The sequence below is a fragment of the Schistocerca nitens genome, chromosome 1 (genome assembly GCF_023898315.1).
Source record: "Schistocerca nitens isolate TAMUIC-IGC-003100 chromosome 1, iqSchNite1.1, whole genome shotgun sequence".
Classification (NCBI taxonomy): domain Eukaryota; kingdom Metazoa; phylum Arthropoda; class Insecta; order Orthoptera; family Acrididae; genus Schistocerca; species Schistocerca nitens.
Genome location: NC_064614.1, coordinates 417,625,543 through 417,652,764, shown reverse-complemented (window position 1 = coordinate 417,652,764; position 27,222 = coordinate 417,625,543). Strand labels below are relative to the sequence as shown.

The 27,222-nt window shown below is 46.2% G+C and overlaps 1 long non-coding RNA gene across 1 annotated transcript in view; it reads right to left on the bottom strand.

Annotated features, from left to right (window-relative positions):
* The window catches only part of LOC126235884 (uncharacterized), a 271,044-nt gene that overhangs the window by 216,396 nt on the left and 27,426 nt on the right, over window positions 1-27,222 (bottom strand). The window lies entirely within an intron of this gene.

The following is a 27,222-nucleotide window of genomic DNA, read 5'->3' as shown; positions in this document are numbered from 1 at the left end:
CCTCTCTGATTCGTCGCGTCGTTTTCCTCACCGCGTGATGTCAGCGAAAGCTCGGCCCGCCTACAGGTTCCGAAAATGCCGGCCAGATTAGCTTACTTACGCAGTGTCCTCGTTGAGCAACTGCAGTAGAGGGAAGTGCCTGAACACCGCCGATAGCCAAAAGCTGTAATCTACTGTCAACGACACAAAGGCGTTCCTTGCTTCGCTCGCAGTCTGAAGTTAGTGATTCAGTCGTTTTCAAAGTTCTACATTTTCCAAAGTACTACATGTACAAATGTGATTGATGCACGAATAGAATCGTAAACTCGCCGAGTTGACATTGTGCCCACCAGTGCAGCACCGTGATTAAACGTCGATTAAGCAAGAAAAGAGTTTTTTGTGTTGCAATACTCGAGATGTCTATCTGTTACGACAGTGGAGCATGCATTCAGAGGGAATTATGGAAAGAACCGCCACGTAAACAGAGCACTGTGCGTTGATATCGACAGTTTAGAGACACTTGTTTTCTCTGTAAAGAGAAAAGTACTGGGTACCTGATGTAACCATAGAGACGGCGACGGCATGTTTCTTATGCAGTCCAAAAAATCAACGGTCCACCCAAGCTGCGAACTTCGAAACTATGTGGAAAATTTTTCGACGGAAGTTACATTTCAAACCGTATCGTCTGCAGCTCGAGCAACAGGTAAAGCTGCAAGATTATGGCTGGTGCCTTCAATTTTGGACCACAATGTAGGAAGCACATAAGGATGAACATTTCGTCTCCAAGCTTATATTCAACGACAAAGAAACCTTCTATTTATCTGGAAATGTGAGAATGCAGGACACTGAAAATTCTCATGAAATTGTGACGCATGAACGACATTCGCCGGAGGCTATTTTTTCTGTGCAGTGTCACAGACGAAGCTGTATGGGCCGCTTTTCTGCTGTGAGAAGACCGCGACGGGTACCTTTTATCTTGATATGTTGCAGTTGTGGTTGTCTCTATAACAGACTGCTGATTACGAGAATTTCATCATCCAAGAAGACGGGGCACCCCTCATCGGAGCTTTGATGTTCGTCGCTACCCAAACAACGAACTTCAGCATCGCTGGATTGGGCGTAGTGGTGAACTTGATGTGTCTCTGTTCCCTTTGGCTCCCCAGGTCACCTGACCTAATGCTGTGTCTCTTTTTCTTTGGGAGTACATCAAGGACCTTGTTTACGTATCCCTGCTGCTAAGAACTCTGGAACCGCTCAGAGGATACATCAGTGCTACTGTGATGACCAATGACAGTATGTTGCTACATAATGTATTGAACGAATTTGAATACTAGTTTGACGTGTATCGTGTGATCAAAAAAATGGTTCAAATGGCTCTGAGCACTATGGGACTCAACTGCTGAGGTCATTAGTCCCCTAGAACTTAGAACTAGTTAAACCTAACTAACCTAAGGACATCAGAAACATCCATGCCCGAGGCAGGATTCGAACCTGCGACCGTAGCGGTCTTGCGGTTCCAGACTGCAGCGCCTTTAACCGCACGGCCACTTCGGCCGGCTATCGTGTGATCAGAGGAGCCCTCAAAAAACATTTTTGTAGAGTGTCAGATGCAAACTTGGTGAGTTTACGATTTATTCATGCATCAACCATATTTGTACATGTAGTACCTTGGAAGATATAAAGCTCTGAGAACGAATGAATCATTTTTAGTGACACCGTACAAGTAGGAACTAAGTACTTCGTTGGCATACATTATTTAATGACCACTAAGCGAATTAATACTGACATAGTAGATCTGAGTGTTCTAGATCACTGCATTACGGAAAGCGCCCCTAATGGATTTTAGCAGTAGTTCGGTGTAAGCATCATTAGATCCGGACTTCCGTCATGAGCGCTTGACTTTCTCGAATTCAGTCATGCTAAATGAATAATACAGGTGAACCTGTGAAAGCAAATTCTAACGTTAGTGGAATATCGTCGTAGCCTTGTCAGCAATGACCTCGTGTTGAATATATATGTTACACGGCTGCTATCTTCTCATCATATAGCCAGCTATTTTTAATTATATAATTCACTATACAAGATGAAGGAAAAATGCCGTACTTGGCAGACGGTATGCGATTCCAATTCAAGACAAAAGCGTATCGAACAATAACTAGTCCCGCCAATAGTTATAGAAGAAATACGATTTAGAAAACGAGGCTCTGGCATCGCTGTAACTGCGTGCAGTGCGGCCAGGAACGGGTACAATGAACTCTGCACAGTGCCGGAGTTGTCCCATTAGCTCAGTGATACGAGGCAGTACAGTGCGGAACGATATACAGACTCGCCGATGTTCAAGCCACGTTCGCGTCAATTTTTTTATTTCATTAACGTATCAAATTGATGCCTCTACAATGCGGTATTTGCGCATTTCTTTTGGTTACTGTTATTTTATTTAAACATTAAGATATAACATGACCCGCCAGGATAGCCGAGAGCGCTAACGCGCTGCTTCCTGGACTCGGGCAGGCGCGCCAGGCCTCGGATCGAATCCGCCTGGCGGATTAACGACGACGGCCGGTGTGCCGACCAGCCTGGATGTGGTTTTTAGGCGGTTTCCCACATCCAACTAGGTGAATACGGGGCTGGTCCTCACGTCCCACCTCAGTTGCACGACTCACGGACATTTGAAACACATTCACACTATTTCACGATTTACACTAGACACAGACAGCTGGGGTACACTAATTCCGCCCTGGGGGGTATGGGGCGGCGGCAGGAAGGGCATCCGGCCAGCCCTTACAATTAACATGCCAAATCCGGTTAACCATGGCCGACCCTGCGTAGCCGCGGGACAAGGCGCAAGAGATAGAATTAAGATATAGCATGAACTTCTTAGAGTACTTTGTTTGGTCCGTGATACAAATACAGCCAACAAAAAATAATGGAGGATATAGTAACATCGTCTGTATGAGTAATGAGGTGCAATAAACACAACATGTGGGCTACACTGGATTGCACATTATGACATGCACAATAATTCCATTCTGTACATCCGCAGTTGCCGAAGCGGCTTGTACGCGAGGTATAAAGTCATTTACATCCATAGGTCAAGTACTACACATTGAGTTGACAGAAGTCATGGGATAGCGGTATGCACATATACAGTTAGCGGTAGTATCGCGTGCACTAGGTATAAAAGGGCAGTGCATTAGCGGAGATGTTTGTATTCAGGTGATTCACGTGAAAGGGTTTCCGGCGTGATTATGGCCGCACGACTGCAATTAACAGACTTTCAACGCCGAATGATGATAAGAGCGATAATCGTGGGACATTCGTTTCGGAAACTATGGACTTCAATATTCCGAAATCCACAGTCAAGAGTATGCCGAGAGTCACTAGCAATAATAATCTCGGAAACAGGTATAGTACGGTAAGCTAAGATTTCCCGAGTTTCAAAGGATTCCAAACCGGCTCTCCCTGCATTGTTGCAAGCAACGAAAGCTACAGTTAACCATCCGTTACCCAAACTGGAGGAAGAAGAAACTTTCATTAAGGAAAAATTTAACCTCGCACCACAAAATAAAGTAGGTCCATTGATAAGAACAAATTGAGTAGTTTTACCTATTCCTCTTGTTTCGTTCTTTTTACCCTTCGCAGAAGATGTCGAAGCACCAAGAGTGCCGTCCACATTCACTGACAATGCAGTGGCCCACGGCTTTCACCTAACGACCGAGAGCCGCGGTGTTTGCATTGAGTTGTCAGTGCTAACAGACAAGCAATAGTGCGTGAAATAACCATAGAAATCAAGGTCGGACGTACGACTAATGTATCCGCTGGGACAGTGTGGCAAAATCTGGCGTTAATCGGCTATGGTAGCAGACGACAGACGCGAGTACCTTTGCTATCAGCACGACATCGCCTGCAGCGCCACTTTTGGGCTTGCGGGCATATCGGTTGACCACAGACGAGTGGAAAGCAGTGGCGTGATCGGATGAGTCCCGATTTCAGTTGGTAGGAACTGATTGGAGGGTTCGAGTGTGGCATAGACCCTACGGAGCCATGGACCCAAGATGTCAACAAGGCACTGTGCAAGCTGGTGGTGGCTCCAAAATGATGTGGTCTGCGTCCTCTGGTCGAACTGAACATGGACTGGAAATGTATATGTTCGTCTGCTTGGAGACCATCTGCTTTCATTCATGGCATTCATGTTCCCAAACAACGACCGAGTTTTTATGAATAACAATGGACCATGTCACCGAGCCACAGTTGTTCGCGGTTGGCTTGAAGAACATTCTGGGCAGTTCGAGAGAACGATTTGGCCACCAGATCGCCCGACATGAATCCCATAGAAAATTTGTGGGACAAAATAGAGAGGTCAGTTCGTGCACGAAAGTCTGCGCTGACAACACTTCCTCTGGAACCGCGCGACCGCTACGGTCGCAGGTTCGAATCCTGCGTCGGGCATGGACGTGTGTGATGTCCTTAGGTTAGTTAGGTTTAAGTAGTTCTAAGTTCTAGGGGACTGATGACCCCAGAAGTTAAGTCCCATAGTGCTCAGAGCCATTTTTTGACAACACTTCCGCAATTATTGCTGGCTACAGGTGCTGCAATACGCCTGGCAAAAGGAAATCCGACACGATATTAGGAGGCATCCCTCGATTTCTGTCACCTCAGTGTAAACTTGTTTCTTTAAGCGTCCCTACAAATAAAAATCTAGTGGATTAAATTCCGTGGAACCTGGAGACTAGAACTTTGGACATCCACGACCGATCTATTTCTTTGGAAATGCTTCGTTTAAATAGTGGCGGTGCATCATCATGCCGAACACCGAGTGGAAAGTTTTTTAATGCGTCAGGCAAAGTATTGTAAAGAAACGTACGATACAGGGGCGGACTCAACCTTTCTCGCAATAGGTATGAACCCAAAAGTATTCCTTCCAAGATTCCAGCCCACAGGTTTATGCCAAAGCGTGTCTGAAAGCCATGTTCACGAGTTATATGTGTGTGTGTCTGACCAATAATGGCTGTTGTGAATTTGAAAATACCTTCATGATTGAAGCTGAAGTTGTTGGTCCATATCACGTTATTTATAAAACGTTCGTTATCTTCCACTTACGCAAAAGCCATTCACGAATCTGTACTCGTTGAATGCGATCATCTGGCCGCTGGTACTGAATTAACTTGCAAGGATATGGATGGAGTTCTTAATCGCACAGCACTTCAGCAACCAGTCGTGGCCACCCCTTGTCAGTGGAGTATGTCAGGCGCCCAAAGTCACTTTCCCTTAATTCTTTTGATTATTTTAAATGACTGTGAGTATGGCTTTCTTCTAAGCTAATCTATTGTAGTCAAAAATGTCTAATAATCGTAACCATTTAATAAAGCAAAAGCACTAATACCCATGGTGCGTTTATTGGAACATTTTTTAAAACACTAGCCTCTGACAAGTATAACGCATCGACACGGGCCACACACAGGGCATGCTAGTTTCGTATAACGAACACTTCTTGCCTAATGTTTCTGATGATAACACGTTTCCAGAGAATGGTGTAACCGCTTTCTAATTACCTTGCCTCTTAGACCGTTCAGACAAAGGTAATCGCTTAGGCATTAAGAGGACTGTGAGGTCTACGGAGCGGAAATTTTTAATTATTCCTCCGCTGGTGCGGTCGCTACAAGTTCCCGACGGCGGGTCACTTCCGCTCCAGGCGTCCTGCAGAGGCTGGCGGCGAATCTCTGAGAAGATTTCTTCACGACTTTTCATCAACTAACGGTACACGGGCTGCAGACATTTAAGTCACAGTCTTCGCAACAACAGTCCCTAATTGTACCTTCCAAATAACCAAAAGCGAAGCCGCTGTTTCCTAAACGCACGGTTTCGGGAACTCTCATTACATCAGTTACAGTAATTCGTGTCCACCTATTATGCAAAGTGTTATATATATATATATAGAATGAAATTACAGTGAAATGAATACCCCTAGCTGCTTACAGGCGTTGATGTAAGTCAACGGGGACAGTTGAAAATGTGTGCCCCAACCGGGACTCGAACCCGGGATCTCCTGCTTACATGGCAGAAGCGCTATCCATCTGAGCCACCAAGGACACAGAGGAATAGTGCGACTGAAGGGACTTGTGTTTGGCACGCCTCCTGTGAGACGCACATTCGCAGCTTATTGTCCCGCACCATATTCATAGCGCCCCTGCCCATTATACTCATTAATCGCGGCTTTGCTGCCGATTCCCGTAAGAGTTCGGGCATTGTTTGTGCATCCGCTCTGAAGATGATGGTCAAATGGCCGGAGAGCCTTAACTATATATACCGAGTGATCAAAAAAGTCAGTATAAATTTGAAAACTGAATAAATCATGGAATAATGTAGATAGAGAGGTACAAATTGACACACGTGATTAGAATGCCATGGGGTTCTATTAGAACCAAAAAATACGAACGTTCAAAAAATGTCCGACACATGGCGCTTCATCTGATCAGAATAGCAATAATTAGCATAACAAAGTAAGACAAAGCAAAGATGATGTTCTTTACAGGAAATGCTCAATATGTCCACCATCATTCCTCAACAATAGCTGTAGTCGAGTAATAATGTTGTGAACAGCACTGTAAAACATGTTCAGAATTATGGTGAGGCATTGGCGTCGGATGTTGTCTTTCAGCATCACTAGAGATGTCGGTCGATCACGATACACTTGCGACTGCAGGTAACCCCAAAGCCAATAATCGCACGGACTGAGGTCTGGGTACCTAGGAGGCCAAGCATGACGAAAGTGGCGGCTGAGCACACGATCATCACCAAACGACGCGCAACAGATCTTTCACGCGTCTAGCAATACTTTGTATATTTTTTGGATCTAATAAAACCCCATGCCATCCAAGCATGTGTGTCAATTTTTACCTCTCTATCTACATTATTCCGTGGTTTATTATGTTTTCAAATTTATACTGACTTTTTTATCACCCGATATATGTGCCCGAACTCTTTACGGGAATCAGCAGTAAAGCCGGGAGTAATGAGTATAATGGGCAGGGGCACTATGAATATAGTACGGGACAATAAGTTGCGAATGTGGGTCTCACGGGAGGCGTGCCAGAGATAAGTACCTGCAGTCGCACTCTTCCTCTGTGTCCTCGGTGGCTCAGATGTGCCGGCACGGTAACTCAGCGTGTTCGGTCAGAGGGTTAGCTGCCATCTGTAATAAAAAAAACTGAGTTAATGGATCAACGACGAACTGAAACGGGTGTCTTGCGACGTCCGCCACGAGCAGATGCAACGAACGAAAACGAACAAAATGAGATAAAAAAATGGATACAGTGTCTGCCCTCTAAGCAGGAGATCCCGGGTTCGAGTCCCGGTCGGGGCACGCATTTTCAACTTTCCCCGTTGACTTATATCTATGCCTGTAAGCAGCTAGGGGTATTCATTTCATTGTAATTTCATACTTAAAATGAGTTTACATTTTATAGAAATGAACAAAAGTAGCCACTGTAAAAATAATAATTTCATGTGGCTCACTGGCCTGGTGCAACTCTTTCAGCTGGTCGCCCATCGACGACTTGCGTGCTCTAATCTACCGTAGTTATCCAATTGGTCAAGCGAGACCTACAATTTATTGTGGAATCCGAACCACGTGTCGTTTCTGGTTATTTCTCACATAGTTGAGAGGTGAAGACTAGGTTAACGTGCAGACCGAAAAATCCAAGATCCGATCGGGGTAGAAACCCGCCAACTCTTAGTTTCCAGTCAAGCACTTTACCGCGAGACCACCAGGCCCGACAAAGTACCCACTGATTGGCCAAAGATGCTGAAACATTGGCTTTTATAAATGACGGTTGTTTTCATAATAGAGGGACCTAAAATCCTGAAATTTTTGTCTGAAAATATGGCCATTGCAAGAGCTCCATAAATCAAGTGATTGATGTCATTACATCATACTACTTTACTGAATGCAGGTAGATTGCTGGAGGGAATTTATACTTTATTGTTGACGTAGCGACTCTGTTAGCCCTGTTTCCTGGGTCGAATCGAGTCTGGGGACTCTTATAAATGTAGCACTGCCGATGATAGATCTGTATCTGCCGATAAATGTCCCTCTTCTAATCAACGATGCAAATATCTCGCATAGTTCAGCTCACGAGTAGTACATTGCTGGAAGCACATAGATTTTAGCCGCGTGTGGCTCCGCACGACGTCACGGCACCATTGGGGGGAGAGAAGGCACTTTTATGCACAGTGGACAGTTTGAAAGAACCAGCACACCGAATTGGTACGTAGTGGGATAGTGATACGCACACATACATATTATGGTCATATGGTTTACACAAGGTATAAAAGGGAAGTGCATTGGCGGTGCTGTCATTTGCGTTCGGGTGATACATGTGAAAAGGTTTCCGACGTCATCATGGGCGCAGGACGGAAATTAGCAGGCTTTGAACGCGGACTAGTAGTTGGAGGTAGACGCATGTGACATTCCATTTCGGAATTCAGTATTTCGGTACCCACTGTGTCAAGAGTGTACCGTGAACACCAAATCTGAGGGATTAACTCTCATCACGGCCAACACAGTGGCCGACGGTTCAAATGGTTCAAATGCCTCTAAGCACTACGGGACTTAACATATGAGGTCATCAGTCCCCTAGACTTAGAACTAGTTAATCCTAACTAACCTAAGGACATCACAAACATCCATGCCCGAGGCAGGATTCGAACCTGCGACCGCAGCAGCAGCGCGGTACCGGACTGAAGCGCTGAGAACCGCTCGGTCACAGCGGCCGGCTACTGGCCGACGGCCTTCACCTAACGATCGAGAGCAGCAGCGTTTGCATAGTGCTAACAGATAAGCAAAACTGAGTGAAATAATGGCAGAAATCAATGTGGGACGTACGGAGAACGTATCCGTTAAGACAGTGCGGCGACATTAGGCGTTAATGACCTATGACAGGAGACGACAAACGCGAGCGCCTTTAATAACTGCACGACATCGCATTTAGCGCCTCTTCTGGGCTCGTGACAATATGGGTTGGACCCTAGATGCCTGGAAAACCGTGCTCTGGTCAGGTGCGTCCCTATTTCAGTTGGTAAGAGCTAATGGTAGAATTCGAGAGTGGCGTAGACCCACGAAGCATGAATCCGAGTCGTCCATAATGGTGTCGGCAGTCTTTACATGGAATACACTCGATTCTCCGGGCCAACTGAAACGATCATTGACTGGAAAAGGATATGCTCGGCTACTTGGAGACGATCTGCTTTCATTTTTGGACTTCACATTCCCAAACAACGACTGAATTTTTATTGACGACAATACGCCACTTCATATTTGTTTGCGGCTGGTTTGAAGAACACTCTGGACAATTCGAGCCAATGACTTGGCCGCCCATATAGCCCGACATGAATCCCATCGAGTATTTGTTGGACATAATTGAGGAGTCATTTTGTGCAGAAAATCCTGCAGCAGCAACACTGTTGCAATTATGGACGGCCATAGAGGCACCATGGCACAATATTTCTGAGGAGGGCTTCCAACGACTTGTTGAGTCCATGCCGCGTCGAGTTGCTGCAGTAGCCTGGCAAAAGGAGGTCCGACGCGATAGCGGGAGTAATGCCATGGCTTTTTTCGTCTTAGTATATACACTACTCGCCATTAAAATTGCTACACCAAGAAGAAATGCAGATGATAAACGGTTATTCATTGGACAAATATATTATACTAGAACTGACATGTGAGTACATTTTCACGCAATTCGGGTGCATAGATCCTGAGAAATCAGTACCCAGAACAACCACCAATGGCTCTGAGCACTATGGGACTTAACATCTATGGTCATCAGTCCCCTAGAACTTAGAACTACTTAAACCTAACTAACCTAAGGACAGCACACAACACCCAGCCATCACGAGGCAGAGAAAATCCCTGACCCCGCCGGGAATCGAACCCGGGAACCCGGGCGTGGGAAGCGAGAACGCTACCGCACGACCAAGAGATGCGGGCGAACAACCACCTCTGGCCGTAATAACGGCCTTGATATGCCTGGGCATTGAGTCAAACAGAGCTTGGATGGCGTGTACAGGTACAGCTGCCCATGCAGCTTCAACGCGATACCACAGTTCATCAAGAGTAGTGACTGGCATATTGTGACGAGCCAGTTGCTCGGTCACCACTTACCAGACGTTTCCAGTTGGTGAGAGATCTGTAGAATGTGCTGGCCAGGGCAGCAGTCGAACATTTTCAGTATCCAGAAAGGCACGTACAGGACCTGCAACATGCGGTCGTGCATTATCCTGCTGAAATGTAGGGTTTCGCAGGGATCGAATGAAGGGTAGAGTCACGGGTCGTAACACATCTGAAATGTAACGTCCACTGTTCAAAGTGCCGTCAATGCGAACAAGAGGTGACCGAGACGTGTAACCAATGGTACCCCATACCATCACGCTGGGTGATACGCCAGTATGGCGATGACGAATACACGCTTCCAATGTGCATTCACCGACATGTCGTCAAACACGGATGCGACCATCATGATGCTGTAAACAGAACCTGGTTCAAATGGTTCAAATGGCTCTGAGCACTATGGGACTCAACATCTGTGGTCATAAGTCCCCTAGAACTTAGAACAACTTAAACCTAACTAACGTAAGGACATCACACACATCCATGCCCGAGGCAGGATTCGAACCTGCGACCGTAGCAGTCGCGCGGTTCCTGACTGAGCGCCTAGAACCGCTTGACCACCGCGGCCGACTGAAACAGAACCTGGATTCATCCGAAAAAATGACGTTTTGCCATTCGTGCAGCCAGGTTCGTCGTTGAGTACACCATCGCAGGCGCTCCTGTCTGTGGTGCAGCGTCAAGGGTAACCGCAGCCATGGTGTCCGAGCTGATAATCCATGCTGCTGCAAACGTCGTCGAACTGTTCGTGCAGATGGTTGTTGTCTTGCAAACGTCCCCATCTGTTGACTCAGGGATCGAGACGTGGCTGCACGATCCGTTACAGCCATGCAGATAAGATGCCTGTCATCTCGATTGCTAGTGATACGAGGCCGTTGCGATCCAGCACGGCGTTCCGTATTACCCTCCCGAACCCACCGATTCCATATTCTGCTGACAGTCATTGAATCTCGACCAACACGAGCAGCAATGTAGCGATACGATAAATCGCAATCGCGATAGGCTACAATCCGACCTTTATCAAAGTCGGAAACGTGATGGTACGCATTTCTCCTCCTTACACGAGGCATCACAACAACGTCTCACCAGGCAACGCCGGTCAACTGTTGTTTGTGCATGAGAAATCGGTTGGAAACTTTCCTCATGTCAGCACGTTGTAGGTGTCGTCACCGGCGCCAACCTTGTGTGAATGCTCTGAAAAGCTAATCATTTGCGCACCACAGCATCTTCTTCCTGTCGGTTAAATTTCGCGTCTTTAGCACGTCATCTTCGTGGTGCAGCAATTTTAATGGCCAGTAGTGTAGTTCGTATTTTTGTAGTCAAATAAAGAGATGTAAAACATATGTCCAACTGGAATGATCTTCCAGTTTGCAGAGAAGTGCCATCTGTTTTAAAACTTCGGATAAATGTCCTCCTGCAAACCTTGGGAATGACTGGAAAATAGGGGTAGGGGATAGGCACTAGCAAAAGTGAAACCCTGAGGAATAGCCGCAACTCGTTCCTGGATAGCTAAGCCGGTAAGAGCATTGCTTGCAGACTGCAAGATTCCGGGTTGAGTCCCAGTCCAACATACAGTTGTTGTCCGCCAATAAGTTTCTATGCAGAAATGCTCAACTCATCGATGTACAAATTTCCGTTAAACATTCTTATCAAGACAGAACACAGAAAGCTGACATGCAAAAGCAAATATTCACATCGTTTCTTCTCGAAATGTCAGACTGTTCTTATTTCCTAAGAACCGGAACAAATCGCTTTTCGGTGACGGCGGCTCTACTGCCTGACCTGGCGACTTAACACTCTGGTAATCCTGATGCGAGGTGCTCGGTGCCATTGTGTGCCGCGAGTATTTGGGCAGAGGCCGTTCGCCGGGCGGCCAGCGCGGCCAGCTCTGACGCAAGACTGGCGCCTGCAGTGTACCGCCGCTGACGCCAGCCCGCGCGGCACGTGCTGTGCCCGGCGGTCGCCCTGCCGCCGTTCCCGCCGCACGCACCTCGTCTGCGACAACACTCCCACAAATGAAGCGCCGTACATTATGCACGCACTCCATTAAACTGTAATGAACAACTGCGGGTACAGCCAAGAGGCATAGGAAATCGTTCAGCATCAAAATGCAAATGAGACGCTCGTTTGAAGAGCCCGTGCCACTCAATGCTAGAATTATCTCATTTTTATCCATATACACTACTGGCCATTAAAATTACTGCACCACAAACATGACGTTCTACAGACGCGAAATTTAACCGACAGGAAGAAGATGCTGTGATATGCAAAGGATTAGCTTTTAAAACAAGGTTGGCGCCGGTGGCGACACCTACAACGTGCTGACATGAGGAGAGTTTCCAACCGATTTCTCATACACAAACAGCAGTTGACCGGCGTTGCCTGGTGAAACGTTGTTGTGATGCCTCGTGTAAGGAGGATAAATGCGTACCATCACGTTTCCGACTTTGATAAAGGTCGGATTGTAGCCTATCGCGATTGCGGTTTATCGTATCGCGCCATTCCTGCTCGCGTTGGTCGAGATCCAATGACTGTTAGCAGAATATGGAATCTGTCGGTTCAGGAGGATAATACGGAACGCCGTGCTGGATCCCAACGGCCTCGTATCACTAGCAGTCGAGATGACAGGCATCTTATCTGCATGGCTGTAACGGATCGTGCAGCCACATCTCGATCCCTGAGTCAACAGATGGGGACGTTTGCAAGACATCAACCATCTGCACGAACAGTTCGACGAAGTTTGCAGCAGCATGGACTATCAGCTCGGACACCATGGCTGCGGTTACCCTTGACGCTGCACCACAGACAGGAGCGCCTGCGATGGTGTACTCAACGACGAACCTGGCTGCACGAATGGCAAAACGTCATTTTTTCGGATGAATCCAGGTTCTGTTTACAGCATCATGATGGTCGCATCCGTGTTTGGCGACATCGCGGTGAACGCACATTGCAACTGTGTATTCGTCATAGCTATACTGGCGTATCACCCGGCGTGATGGTATGGGGTGCCATTGGTTACACGTGTCGGTCACCTCTTGTCCGCATTGACGGCACTTTGAACAGTGGACGTTACATTTCAGATGTGTCACGGCCCGTGACTCTACCCTTCATTCGATCCATGCGAAACCCTACATTTCAGCAGGATAATGCACGACCGCATGTTGCAGGTCCTGTACGGGCCTTTCTGGATACAGAAAATGTTCGACTGCTGCCCTGGCCAGCACATTCTCCAGATCTCTCACCAATTGAAAACGTCTGGTCAATGGTGGCCGAGTAACTGGCTCGTCAAAGTAAGCCAGTCACTACTCTTGACGAACTGTGGTATCGTGTTGAAGCTGCATGGGCAGCTGTACCTGTACACGCCATCCAAGCTCCGTTTAATTCAATGCCCAGGCGTATCAAGGCCGTTATTACGGCCAGAGGTGGTTGTTCTGGGTACTGATTTCTCGGAACTATATACCCAAACTGCGTGAAAATATAATCACATGTCAGTTGTAGTATAATATATTTGTCCAATGAATACCCGTTTATCATCAGCATTTCTTCTTGGTGTAGCAATTTTAATGGCCAGTAGTGTACTATCTGCAGCCACCCCGCTTGCGAAATACGACCTTTCAGCCCTTTGGCTTACGTTTCAATCATTGCAGAAGCATTTTCAAACGCGCGAAAGCTGAATCTAAAATCGGTCAGTTGATAAACTGCTCGTCACCATAATTACGACGGTAAGCGTGTAATTGCTACGAATGCTTGGATACGCAAATTACTAACGATTTCATCACGACAGTCATTTAGGTTCTGCATACAGGCTGATTCAGCTGCCCCTACCTATAGGTCTTATGCAGCCCACAACACCTTCAAAAAGTAGGTGCGAAATTTTCATGTTCTCTCACCCGCTCTGCACAAACTATTAATCCTACAGAAAAAAACGAACGAAACCTTTTGGCAAAAAAATTTATGTAGTTCAGTTTTGTAGCGGGATACATTTTTGCTGGAAGCAACAGTTTTCGAGTTACTCAAGAAAAGTCACTTTGTAAGCGTATTGTCATATCGCTGGCTTAGTTGTGTAGTATCTTTGCGGCCAGCCCCCTCTGTCAGTCGAGCGCAGGACACGGAACTGATATGTTGTGTAGTGTGTAGCTCTGCATGTGAGAGGCATTGTTAGTATGGAAGTTGAAGTATTGCTACAAGTGCTATTACAGTAAAGTCATGACATATGGAAATGACTCAGAGGAAAGTGGGTCAAGAAGTAATTGAAAATGAGCAGTGCCGTCAATAACGTATTTGTGTTTCCTCTCGTTGCGTGTCGCACAGCATCGATCATCCGCGCCGTCTTCGGTCTCCCGGAATGAATTAATGTGAATCAGTAAAAATTAGTTACCATAAAAGAGTGCAGTCAAGTGCCAGTGTCTTGTAGCGAGCATAAGGACGTGCGTTCGATTATCGCGTTCCGCATTTATCAACAATCAGCCGCGCCGCGACGGTTACGCGCACGCTCGTACAAGTGAGAACTAAGAAACTGAAAAATTACCTTTACAAACAATGTTATATCATTAGTAGTGTCAAGGAGAACTATTACCATATATCTGTATGTGTGACGAACGTAAGAACTTTCGTTCGATCATTCGGCTTCCGCGTCATCAACAATCACCCGCGTCGTGTCGGTTACGCGTACGCTAGTCTTGAGTGATATTGTGGACAGATAATCATCGAGATTGTTAATTGGGATAAACATTTATGAATTAGAATGTGAACAGTGCAACCTGCGATTTCCTTTAATCGTCTCAGAATATAGTTGTTCATACCAGACGTAGAACAGTGTTGTGTTCTGACGTTGAGTGGCTCCCCTAAACCCGCTTGCATATTTCGATAGATAATTTCAGGTAAGCCAGCAGCAGTGTGGAACAGAACAGTACGACCGCCGCGGGATTATCAGGTACGTGGTGGGGATAGGGCGCACGGTCTAGAAAAGCAGAAACGACAACCAGTTTAAATGGTACCCCACCCATTTGTACCCCGGGCGTGTTACAATTTTTGTACGTTTTTCTTGAATAACTTTAAAACCATGGCTTCTAGCGAAGACATATCCCAGTACAAAGTTAACTACATCACATTTCCTACCGTAAGGTCCTGCCCATATTTTTTCTGTAGGATTAGTAGTTTGTACGTAGCGAGCAAGAGAATATGAAAATCTCGAGCCAGGTTTTTGCAGGCATTACGGGTTGCATACAGCACACAGGTAGGGACAATAGAGTCACCATATGTAACAGAAGGTTATGAAGTGCGTTTCTGATCCAGAAATACCATTTCAGTATTGGTTCTTTGTTAGAACACCGTGTTACGTCCCATTTAAGCAAGAGAAATGTGTACTAGCAAGTGTCCAGAAGCAATATCAGGACCTATCAAGGCAGTGGTTTGTAGTTCTCAAGTGTTTTACATCAACATCGGGTAAGGTTACGAGGCCCGTTTCTCATTCAGAAATCTAGTTTCAGAGCTGGTTCTTCCTCAGAAGACCGTGTTACGCTACATGAAAGCAGCAGAAGCGTCTACTACCACCTGTCCAACGGCTGTGTCATGACCAGTGAAGAATGCGGCTTATACTTCCTGTATATTCTACGTCAACATCTACATCTGTATACTCCGCAAGCCATCATTACGATGTGTAATTTCCTTCTGAATGTCATGCCCCCCTTTCCAGTTCTACACATAATGGCTCACGGAACGATGGATTTTTGGTAACCCTCCGTGTGGCCTCAGATACCTCTAACTTTACCTCCATGGTCTTTTCACGAGATATGCTTATGAGGAAGCAAAATATCGATTAACTCCTTTACAAAGATAACCTCTCGGAATTTTAATGATTAGCCACACAATGATGCAGAACGGCTCCCCATGACGCATGTCACTTGCTACATGAACCTGTAACGGAAAGCGCTGCTCTTCTTTGGAAATTCTATATTTCCTCTATCAGTCCTGTCTAGTGCGGATCCCAGAATGACGAGCAGCGGAGGTTTATAAGCTACGTGTTTTGTGGGTGCACTACCCTTCCTGAGGATTCTTCCAATAAATCTCAGTCTAGCATGTGCCTTACCCGCCATTAGTTTTAAGGTGCTGTTGTATCTTAAATCGTTTCGTACGTATTCTCCTACATTTATTGCGGATATGGCCGCTACCGCTCATTCTCATCCAATCTCGTAATCACACAATAGTGCGTCTTCCTGCCTGTTTATGCGCAATACGTGATATTGTTTGTGTTAAGATTCAGTTTGCACTCTATGCATCAAGCTTGGGGGTATTTTCGTTCTGCCATTGCAACTACAAAAATTTGCGTGTTTTTTTTTCGTTAGACGCGTTTCGCTTTATTAAGGTAAAGCATCATCAGTGTTCTGTAATTAAGGTATTTACATTTTGATCTGCATTAAGAACGAAAAACAGTTTGTTAACAATATGTTGAGTTTTACTTGAAGTGCTTTCCGCTTGATTCCTCGCCTACATCGGGAAATCCCGTCTGCTAGCACATCGTTGATGTTTATCTTCTTTAGTTGGGCTGGGTTGTTTGGGGAAGGAGACCAGACAGCGAGGTCATCGGTCTCATCGGATTAGGGAAGGATGGGGAAGGAAGTCGGCTGTGCCCTTTCAGAGGAACCATTCCGGCATTTGCCTGGAGTGATTTAGGGAAATCACTCTTCTTTAGATCTACATCTACATCTATACTCCGCGAGCCACCTTACGGTGTGTGGCGGAGGGTACTTATTGTACCACTATCTGATCCCCCCTTCCCTGTTCCATTCACGAATTGTGCGTGGGAAGAACGACTGCTTGTAAGTCTCCGTATTTGCTCTAATTTCTCGGATCTTTTCGTTGTGATCATTACGCGAGATATATGTGGGCGGTAGTAATATGTTGCCCATCTCTTCCCGGAATGTGCTCTCTCGTAATTTCGATAATAAACCTCTCCGTATTGCGTAACGCCTTTCTTGAAGTGTCTGCCACTGGAGCTTGTTCAGCATCTCCGTAACGCTCTCGCGCTGACTAAATGTCCCCATGACGAATCGCGCTGCTTTTCGCTGGATCATGTCTATCTCTTCTATTATCTATCACTGATATTTGTGGCCTAATGTTTAGTTGCTCTGCAGCACTATGCATTTCTTATGATTTTCACAGCACACACTTTTTCGCACACCACTGTTTTCTGTTTCTTTTTATACTTCTGTGTATTGTTTTTGTTTTGTAGTGTAGCCAACATAACCTTGCCACTACTTTGTCATTGACCTACACTCCTTTTTTCTTTTTTTAAAAATTTAATGTATGTATGTAATTCTATTTAATTATGTTTTATGTTGCTGTGTATTTATGTACTGTATAAGACTAGGAAAGGAATAGTAATGGAGTTTTTTTGGGTGGATGAGGACGAAGCCATGGTGAGTGGACGTAAGTGTATAGTGTGATGGAGTGTGAGTTGGAGGAGAAGGTGAGGAGCAAGAAGTGAAATGAAATTGGGAGGGGTGGTGTTGAGTGGGAGAGGATGAAGAGCGGAAAAGGCTCTTTTTTTTAATGTAATTTCATCAATTGTTTTATATAGAGTCCTGTTTCCAATATTTATTTAGTCATTGAGTAACTTAAGTCCACAAAAGAAAACCTTCCATCACAACAAAGTTAGGAAACTACTGCGAAAGCAAAGAGAGCTTCACTCCAAGTTTAAACGCAGCCAAAACCTCTCAGATAAACAAATGCTAAACGATGCCAAAGTTAGCGTAAGGAGGGCTATGCGTGAAGCGTTCAGTGAATTCGAAAGTAAAATTCTATGTACCGACTTGACAGAAAATCCTAGGAAGTTCTGGTCTTACGTTAAATCAGTAAGTGGCTCGAAACAGCATATCCAGACACTCCGGGATGATGATGGCATTGAAACAGAGGATGACACGCGTAAAGCTGAAATACTAAACACCTTCTTCCAAAGCTGTTTCACAGAGGAAGACCGCACTGCAGTTCCTTCTCTAAATCCTCGCACAAACGAAAAAATGGCTGACATCGTAATAAGTGTTCCAAGGAATAGAAAAGCAACTGGAATCACTCAACAGAGGGAAGTCCACTGGACCTGACGGGATACCAATTCGATTCTACACAGAGTACGCGAAAGAACTTGCACCCCTTCTAACAGCCGTGTACCGCAAGTCTCTAGAGGAACGGAAGGTTCCAAATGATTGGAAAAGAGCACAGGTAGTCCCAGTCTTCAAGAAGGGTCGTCGAGCAGATGCGCAAAACTATAGACCTATATCTCTGACGTCGATCTGTTGTAGAATTTTAGAACATGTTTTTTGCTCGAGTATCATGTCGTTTTTGGAAACCCAGAATCTACTATGTAGGAATCAACATGGATTCCGGAAACAGCGATCATGTGAGACCCAACTCGCTTTATTTGTTCATGAGACCCAGAAAATATTAGATACAGGCTCCCAGGTAGATGCTATTTTTCTTGACTTCCGGAAGGCGTTCGATACAGTTCCGCACTGTCGCCTGATAAACAAAGTAAGAGCCTACGGAATATCAGACCAGCTGTGTGGCTGGATTGAAGAGTTTTTAGCAAACAGAACACAGCATGTTGTTATCAGTGGAGAGACGTCTACAGACGTTAAAGTAACCTCTGGCGTGCCACAGGGGAGTGTTATGGGACCATTGCTTTTCACAATATATATAAATGACCTAGTAGATAGTGTCGGAAGTTCCATGCGGCTTTTCGCGGATGATGCTGTAGTATACAGAGAAGTTGCAGCGTTAGAAAATTGTAGCGAAATGCAGGGAGATCTGCAGCGGATAGGCACTTGGTGCAGGGAGTGGCAACTGTCCCTTAACATAGACAAATGTAATGTATTGCGAATAAATAGAAAGAAGGATCCTTTATTGTATGATTATATGATAGCGGAACAAACACTAGTAGCAGTTACTTCTGTAAAATATCTGGGAGTATGCGTGCGGAACGATTTGAAGTGGAATGATCATATAAAATTAATTGTTGGTAAGGCGTGTACCAGGTTGAGATTCATTGGGAGAGTGCTTAGAAAATGTAGTCCATCAACAAAGGAGGTGGCTTACAAAACACTCGTTAGACCTATACTTGAGTATTGCTCATCAGTGTGGGATCCGTACCAGATCGGGTTGACGGAGGAGATAGAGAAGATCCAAAGAAGAGCGGCGCGTTTCGTCACAGGGTTATTTGGTAACCGTGATAGCGTTACGGAGATGTTTAATAAACTCAAGTTGCTCAAGGCGCTCTGCATCGCGGTGTAGCTTGCTCGCCAGGTTTCGAGAGGGTGCGTTTCTGGATGAGGTATCGAATATATTGCTTCCCCCTACTTATACCTCCCGAGGAGATCACGAATGTAAAATTAGAGAGATTAGAGCGCGCACGGAGGCTTTCAGACAGTCGTTCTTCCCGCGAACCATACGCGACTGGAACAGGAAAGGGAGGTAATGACAGTGGCACGTAAAGTGCCCTCCGTCACACACCGTTGGGTGGTTGCGGAGTATAAATGTAGATGTAGATGTCTTCCTTTCTTCCTTCGAAGCGGAATTTTGTGACTTGTGAAATAAATGAGGAAGGGCAAAAGAAAAGGGAAAGACTAAGGGTGAAGCAGGGAGGGGAAGAAGGAATAGCGAAGAAAGAAAGAAGAAGGGGAAAGAGTAGAAGAAAACAAAATGGAAACGTGGCGGAGATGTATTGAAAGAAATCATGAAGTTGGACTGTTTTGAGCGACAGTTCTTAATGAGAACAATCTCTATCTTGTGTAAAAATGTTCACGTCATGTTTTAGGCTGCTACATCTACCCACTCTCGTTATGCCAAGTGAACCACTCCACTGAGAGTTTCAAGAGTGTACTTTGCAATTCTTTCTTTTTCCGTTTGTTTGTTACGATTAGTATTGAAGGCAATGAAACAATGTTGAAGATATCGTGTTACTGTTGAACGGCATGCGACTCTGGCCTGTGTATTTTCCGTGTTTTGAAAAATAATTTTAGGTATAAGTACCTTTAACTTGACTCTAAAGTACCGATCTCCATAAAGGAATAAACAGCACTCTCAGCAATGTACATTAAATATAATGTGGAGAGATGTCGACAGGAGCGAGGGAGAAGGGAGGAATTGCGGTGACGGTGGCGGAGGCGGGGGGATGGGGAGGGGGCAAAGTCAATGCTTTCCCCGACACGGTTATCCTAAGTACGCCATGTCCTGAAACTGCGCAACAGTGAGGCGTTGCCACAGAAACTTAAACACAATCTTCCTTGACTGGTCGCGGTGAGTATGTGGAAAAGGCATGCAAAACTGTCACCGTAAGAACTGTGTGGTGTTCTTTAACACAGGGGTGGGCTATCTTTAGCGGCCTGGCGCCTGACTCACGTTTTTACTTAAACACGGGCACGTCAATACTATAGAATCCCTGAGCTTCATGATTATGGGTAACGGACCGATGTGAATGGCACCGCTTTCCCGATACGCCACGCCACACAATTATACCAGAATAGACCCGTTTTTGAGGGTTCATTAATTTTGTGTTTACCTGGAATTTCTGCCGTGCGCCGGACTGAAACCGAGCACAGTTCGGATGCGGCCCGTGGGCCGTCAGTTGCCCGCCCGTACTCTAATAGAATCGACACCAGCGGGATTTAAGCTCTCTTATTCTCATATCTCTTGTATCTAGAGTACCACTGAGGCACAAAATGACATTGTTTTATCAATGTGATTGGGCTCCCTTTTTTAACTTTCTTCTCTAATGACCGAACTTGATCGATATGGCAATATATGCATGTGGGCCCTAGAAAAAGGCAATAAAATCAGAACCCAAGCTCAATGTTTTTCACCAACGATCCTTGGCACGAATTTTCAAGGTCTTTTATCGTGACCACGTTTCTTCCAATAATGAAGCGCTGAGAATAAGTGACAACGGAGCGTGAAGAAAGTAGCTGCCAAAAGATGACTTACAAGCTTGAGAGCATGATCTGCAAGTGAAAGATGGAAGAATGCTCAAATCAGCACTACTATTGAAACCAACTGATGGGAACAGATGTAGATGAAGATCTCGTAACATCTGGAAACGAACTTTTGCAAAAGATCTTCAAAGCGTGCACATGATCTGGCAGGAACCATAATAGTTGGCAGCTGATATACACCGAAGCGCCAAAGAAACTGGAATAGGCGAACAGGCATGCGTATATATATACAGAGATATGTAAATAGGCGGTCGGAAACGGCTATATAAGACAACAAGTGTCTGACGCAGTTGTTAGATCGGTTACTACTGCTACAATGTCAGATTATCACGACTGAAATGAGTTTCAACGTGGTGTTATAGTCGGCGCAGTCTAGCGGTTCTGGCGCTGCAGTCCGGTACCGCGGGACTGCTACGGTCGCAGGTTCGAATCCTGCCTCGGGCATGGATGTGTGTGATGTCCTTAGGTTAGTTAGGTTTAAGTAGTTCTAAGTTCTAGGGGACTTATGACCTAAGATGGTTCAAATGGCTCTGAGCACTATGGGACTCAACATCTTAGGTCATAAGTCCCCTAGAACTTAGAACTACTTAAACCTAACTAACCTAAGGACATCACACACACCCATGCCCGAGGCAGGATTCGAACCTGCGACCGTAGCAGTCCCGCGGTTCCGGACTGACCTAAGATGTTGAGTCCCATAGTGCTCAGAGCCATAGTCGGCGCAAAAGCGATGGGACACACTATCTTCGAGGCAGCGATTAAGTGGGGATTTTCCCAGACGACCATTTCACGAGTGTACCTTGAATATCAGGAATTCGGTGAAACATCAAATCCTCGACATCGCTATGGCTGGAGAAAGATCCTGCAAGAACAGAACCAACGACGACTGAAGAGAATCGTCCAACGGACAGTAGTGCAACCCTTCCGCAAACTGCTGCAGATTTCAGTGCTCGACAATTAACAAGAGTCAGCGTGCGAACCATTCAACGAAACATCATCGATATGGAGCCGAAGGATTCGTGCACCCTTGATGACTGTACGACACAAAGCTTTACGCCTCGCCTGGGTCCGTCAACACCGACATGACTGGAAACATGTTGGCTGGGCGGACGAGTCTCGTTTCAAACTGTATTGAGTGGATGGACGTGTATGGGTATGGAGACAACCTCATGAATTCATGGTCCCTGTATGTCAGCAGGGAACTGTTCAAGCTGGCGGAGGCTCTGTAATGGTGTGGGATGTGTGCAGTTGGAGTGATACGGGATCCCTGATCCGTCTAGATACGAATCTGACTGGTGAGACGTTCGTAAGCATCCGGTCTGATGACCTGCATGCATTCATGTCCATTGTGCATTCCGACGGACTTTGGTAATTCCAGCAGGACAATGAGACACCCCATACGACCAAAATTGTTACAGAGTGGCCCCAGAAACTCTCCTCTAGGTTTAAACACTTCCGCTTGTCACCAGACTCCCAAGACATCCAGACATGAACATTATTGAGCATCTCTGGGATGCCTTGCAACGTGCTGTTCAGAAGTGATCTCCACCCCTTCGTACTCTTTCGGATTTGTGGACAGCCCAGCAGGATTCATGGTGTCCAGCACTGCTTCAGACATTAGTCGTTTCCATGCCACGTCGTGTTGCGGCACTTCCGCGTGCTTGCGGGGGCGCTACACTATTTTAGGCATGTGTACCAGTTTCTTTCGCTCTTCCGTGTAAAAGAAAGAACGTTAGGATGTAACGTACCATCAACTGCGCTTACGTTAGTGACGTTAATGACGGAACACTTGCTAAACCGGACAGTAAAAAGAAAATAAATATTCCGCGGCCGTTTTGGAGGAAGCATTCCGGAATTCGACCAAAGAGATAAGGGGAAATATACGGAAGCCTAAATCTTGGCGATCAGATGGAGTTTTGAACTCCACTGGCCCATGTGCAACTCCAGAGCGTCAAGTGACGCACCGCCTCGCTTGGTAAATACGTACGTGTAATGGTTCCACGTGAATCCCTGGTTGGAGGAGCGGAGTGCTGGGCCGTTAGGCCGACCTCTAAGTATAGCATAGGAGGCGGTGCGACCAGCCAGAGCGCACTTTGCCTTTCGGACGTTCGCCCGCGCCCCGGTGTCGTATTCCGGACGCGGCACTGGCCGGCCGCAGCGACCTTGTATGGCTCGGAAGCACGGTGGCCACACGGCGGCCGCTGGCTCTCCGGCGACGCAGTGGGCTGGCTGTTGCCTAATGACGCAGCTCCCGTTTCCGCACCCAAACTGTAGGCAAGCTCACATCTCGGACTCGGTCCCGAGTGACAACCACAAGCAGCGGACCGTGGTTCACATTTACAGTGGGAGGCGGCTTTGTTTCGTGTCTGGAGGCGCACATCCTGCGTTCTCCGCATAGCTTCTTCAGAAACAGCAGCTGAGGAGCCACTCAGTCTGAGCACCACAATTAACGACGCGTCACACGTACTTCCATAAATGCTGTAATAGACTTCAGTGACGGGATACGTCAAAAATGAAACCAAACTTATCGTTTAAAAACTAATCATGAGACATTTCTGAAATTGTTCCCGGACCTATGTTTGTTAGGATTAGTTGTTTGTTTGAGCACAAATCTTAAGAAAAAAATCGATACATCTCGCCGTTTCCGAGTTACTTAGTCTTGAATTTAGCCAATCAGACCATTGCGCCCACAAACTCAAGCTGTCTGCCAGATACAGTGAGTGTCGTAGACGATAGTGCACTAGAAATATCAGTCATTGGTCCGGATTGGATCTTCACTACCGTCCCATGTTCAGTTTTTGGATCTCGAAGTACAAATTTGGTAACACTGTCTTTCGTGGTCCGCTGGAATTTGTTTGCATAACGGATTGATTGGCTAACGCCGGCCGTAGTGGCCGCGCGGTTCTGGCGCTGCAGTCTGGAACCGCGAGACCGCTACGGTCGCAGGTTCGAATCCTGCCTCGGGCATGGATGTGTGTGATGTCCTTAGGTTAGTTAGGTTTAACTAGTTCTAAGTTCTAGGGGACTAATGACCTCAGCAGTTGAGTCCCATAGTGCTCAGAGCCATTTGAACCATTTGAAACATTTGAATTGATTGGCTAACTTCAATGCTGATTAACCCGCGGAACGGTGCAACGTGTCGAATTTTTTTTTAACAATTATTTCCCAGCACAACCTCCCCAGCAATACCGTTACTCTTTATGAATATCCTCTATATCTCTCTTGTGATGGTTTTTTTAACTGTAATAATGGCTGACATTGGCCAGTTGTGGCAAATAGGCATATTACAGTTGAAGGGCCGGTCGTGGTCGCCGTGCGGTTCTAGGCGCTTCAGTCCGGAGCCACGAGGCTACTGCGGTCGCAGGTTCGAATCCTGCCTCGGGCATGGACGTGTGTGATGTCCTTAGGTTAGTTAGGTTTAAGCAGTTCTAAGTCTAGGAGACTGATGTCCTCAGCTGTTAAGTCCCACAGTGCTTAGAGGTTCAAATGGCTCTGAGCACTATGGGACTTAACATCTGAGGTCATCTGTCCCCTAGAACTTAGAACTACTTAAACCTAACTAACCTAAGGACATCACACACATCCATGCCCGAGGCAGGAATCGAACCTGCGACCGTAGCGGTCACGCGGTTCCAGACTGAAGCGCCTAGAACCGCACGGCCACACCGGCCGTCATAGTGCCGTGCGGTTTTTTATTTTACAGTTGAAGGCAGGAAATTATGCCAGTCAGAAATTTTGTACAACTGTGGTAGTTTCCCGGATAAAAGTAGTCCTGAGACAGTTCAGGTCGCTTTTTCTGCTTACAATATTCTAGCGGCTCGTAACGGTTAAGTCGTCCTCAAAACGTATGTTGAGGTGACAGTAATGGCTTCTTTGAAGAACAAAGACCAGTCAGCTGAGAAAAGAAAGACCCTTTTGACTTAGATGTATTGAAATTTTTTCTGGATCGGGACTGGAACTCATCTGTAAAAAATGTTCTCACAGAATGGGCTATGCGAGCACGCCCACAGCCTCACCTGAAGGTCCAGTGTGGCAGCGCCTCTGACCCACAGGCAAACGCAGGATTCGGGCTCGTGCCCTTTCCGGCACACGGTTTCCCTCTGCCATCAAGTGTAACCACACTTAGTTGCGGAGTACAACACTTATTTCGTATTGAAACTCGATTTTCCTGCCACGCGGCGTCTGCTGTTTTGGAAGTGGTTGAAAGTAGTTGTGTTTCATGATTTGGTAACGATATTTACAGGACATGGAAGTAATCCCTGTGGAACAGCAATATGATTGTATGTCTGACTGGTATATGTTGGCAGAAACTTACAACGAGCGACATAAAGCTTACGAAAAGAAACGCACAAAGCGGATCTAGTTCGGGAGTGGAACGAAAGTCTCATGGGGCAGAGTATAAATTGATGGCTGTAGAAACCAGATTGGCTATCACCAGCATTTAGAGAACGTCAAAGCCATAATATCACTTAAACATCACAACACATAAACAGTTTTACTTGGGAGTAGTATAACATCTGTGTGAGGCAGTTCGTAGGAGAAGACCTCATCTCGTGAATGCTCCACTACAGAAAAGTTCTAGCGCTTTTACCTCAGTTGTTCTTCGTTATGGAGGATGAAAGTTATTCCGCTACTATTGTTTTTCCTTCACTCAACGGTGTTTACTATTTTTTAATTATTGCTATCGATTTCGAAGCAATTACGTCTTCATCTTCAGGCAGCTTAGCACTGTGATGGGTGTGATATACGACAGTAAGCGTATCCTGTTAACGTACCCCGAATCGTCTAGTGTGATTACCATATTAGAGGAAACTGGAGTACATTCAACGGATATGCTCGCAGAGGTGTATCACATCCATTCAGCATGCACTGGTGTGGTGTATAACAGAAGACCCGTGAGTACGTTAATCAGATACACAAGCTCCAGTCACATTAATATGACTACCGCCAATGTTCGACGTCAACGGGCCGTAACCACTACAGATGACAGGTGGCAGCACTAGCAGTGGAGGGCATATAAAGCGGCTTGACGGCTTGAGGGACGCGGTCAACAGTGTAGTCGTTGTCGTGATGCGGAAACGGACCGGTTCATGTGAAGTCCAAGACGGCATGATCATTGGCTTTCGGGCGAAAGGTGGAAGGATTTCAGAAACACCTGTGTTCGTAAATTGTTTGAATGACGTTGTCGTTAAAGAGTACCGAGCATGGCGAAATGTCACAAACCAAAACTGTCGCCTGAGGCCATTGTGGTGCACCACGGCCCCTAGATGACAGAGGCGAACGACGGCTGTAGATACGTGTGTGGGCGAATAGACGTGCACCTGTTGAGCAACTGACAGGCCAGATGAACCAAGGGGCTACCAACTATGTCTCCTCAAGGACCGTTCAATGAACGTTGCTACATATAGGCCTAAGCAGCGGCCGCTTGTGCACTCATTTTGAATGCTCTTCATCGACGACAAAGGCTGGAATTTGTACAACTATACCGTCCACGTCCACTGAGAGGCGAGAGGTGGTGTTTTCATACGAATCAAGTTTTACGCTCCATCAGAAAAATGTTCAAACGTGTGTGAAATCTTATGGGATTTAACTGCTAAGGTCATCAGTCCCTAAGGTTACACACTACTTAACCTAAATTATCCTAAGGATAAATACACACATCCATGCCCGAGGGAGGACTCGAACCTCCGCCGGTATCAGCCGCACAGTCCATGAATGCAGCGCCCAAGACCGCTCGGCTAATCCCGCGCGGCTATGCTCCATCAGACAGATGGCCGATAGTTTGAACGTCGTAAAACGTCCTGTGGAATGTTTTCGTGGTTGAGCCGTGACTGGCTCATGTTATGCGTTGGATTCAATCTTGGTTACTATTCTGTGTTTAGTCTCCCGCGGTTATCTGGATTGTGCTGTTATCCTCTTTCTCTGCGAGTGGTAGCAGCAGTGTGTATCGATATTCGCACCTTGTAGTATCTTTGGCCTGGCGCTTATTGTTTCTGTTTCCGGCCGTGCTGTGTGCGACCAGTTGGTCGGTTGGTGTGCAGCAGCGAGGAAATTCCGCAGCGTGTAGTTTGGCCGTGGCCGCTGGGGGCGTCTATG